At 42.9% G+C, this 1,692-nt stretch overlaps 1 non-coding gene across 1 annotated transcript; it reads left to right on the top strand.

Annotated features, from left to right (window-relative positions):
• Window positions 1-831: 831 nt before the first annotated feature.
• Window positions 832-938, top strand: LOC116908462. Its single transcript, XR_004388980.1, has one exon. It is a non-coding gene; the product is annotated as a U6 spliceosomal RNA (small nuclear RNA).
• Window positions 939-1,692: the final 754 nt, after the last annotated feature.

Below are 1,692 nucleotides of genomic sequence, written 5' to 3'. Positions count from 1 at the left end.
AAGAGGCTTTTAGATGCCTTTTTTTTCCACTCTTTTGGAAATAGTTTGAATTTATGGCATTGATTCTTCCTTCTCTGTTCTTTAGAATTTAGCTGTAAAGCCACCTGGTCCTTAGGTGTGCTGCATTGGGAGAACCTCGATTACAGATTCAGTCTCATTATGTTTTTTGCATTTCTGTTTCTTCACTCTAGACAGGGGGCAGGAACTTGGCCACTTCCGCGTTCCCTAATGCACTGGTGTATAAGTGCACATCAGCGTCTTATAAGCACCATACTGACATGCTATCAGTTACAATAGCTCGATCATAGTTAGCGTAATTGAGTCATCTCTCACTCTTCTGGTAAAGCTCTGGAAAATATATCTTTTCAAACGGTATCCCAGTTTTATTGATATTTTTATGTGTTTCTAGGCTCTTATTTCATGTATTTATCATTATTGTTTCTCTTCTTCTAACTCTGGGCTTACTTGTTTCTGTTTTGTGTGTTCCTTGAGTACAGACTTGGATTACTTACTCTCCTCTGGTTTCCCTCCTCAATCCAAGCAGACACCACTGTGAACTTTCTACTTATCCTAGCTTTTGCCGCATCCCAGATGTTTTGGGTCTGTGGTACTTCGGTTTTCTTTTGTCTTAATCTACTTATATTTTTCTCCTCTGCTTTCTTCCTCTTCATTTTATACTGTTTGGTTATTCTCTGATAATTTCATATTGCATACAATGCAGCTTGACTCCATCTTTCTCGGACCCCACCCACACCCACACCCACACCCACACTCCTTTGAACACAGCAGAGCACACATTTCTCCCACCTTCATGTCCTGTCTTAAAAACAAGTGCTCGCTTCAGCAGCACATACACTAAAATTGGGACGACACAGAGAAGATTAGCACGGCCCCTGCACAAGGATGACACGCAAATTCGTGGAACATTCCATATTTTTTAATTTGCAGATCATATGAAGCTCAAGGAGTAGGAAGACCAAAATGTGGATGCTTCATTCCTTCTTAGAAGGGAGAACAAAATACTCACAGGAGGAAATACAGGGACAAAGAATAAAGCAGGGACTGAAGAAAAGGCCATTCAGAGACTGCCCCACCCCAGGAATCCATCCCATATGCAGCCACCAAACCCAGTCACTATTGCTGATGCCAAAAAGTGCTTGCTGACAGGAGCCTGATATAGGTGTCTCCTAAGAGGCTTTGCCAGAGCCCTACTGATACAGATGAAGATGCTTGCAGCTAAACATTGGATTGAACAAGGGGATCCCAATGGAGCAGTTAGAGAAAAGACTGAAGGAGCTGAAGGGGTTTGCAACTCCATAGGAAGAACAACAGTATCAACCAACCAGAGCTCCCTGAGCTCCCAGAGACTAAACCACCAACCAATGAGTGCACATGGAGGGACCCATGACTCCAGCCACATATGTGGCAGAGGATGGCATTGTCCAGCATCAATAAGAAGAAAAGCCCGTGGTCTTGGGAAGATTTGTTTCCCCGGTGTAGGGTAATACCAGAGCGTTGAGGTGGGAGTGGGTGGGTGGGTGTGTGAGCATCCTCACAGAAGCAGGGAGAGAGGGAGTAGGTAACATTTGAAATGTAAATATATACAATATCCAAGAAAAATAAAATTAACAACAACAACAAAAAGCCTCACTAAACAATTAGTGCTGCCTGCTGGTATACTGATTAATCCTA

This window comes from Rattus rattus, chromosome 8 (assembly GCF_011064425.1).
Source record: "Rattus rattus isolate New Zealand chromosome 8, Rrattus_CSIRO_v1, whole genome shotgun sequence".
NCBI classification, from domain to species: Eukaryota; Metazoa; Chordata; class Mammalia; order Rodentia; family Muridae; genus Rattus; species Rattus rattus.
The sequence above is the reverse complement of the archived record's forward strand: the minus strand, read 5'-3'. Positions and strand labels throughout refer to the sequence as shown.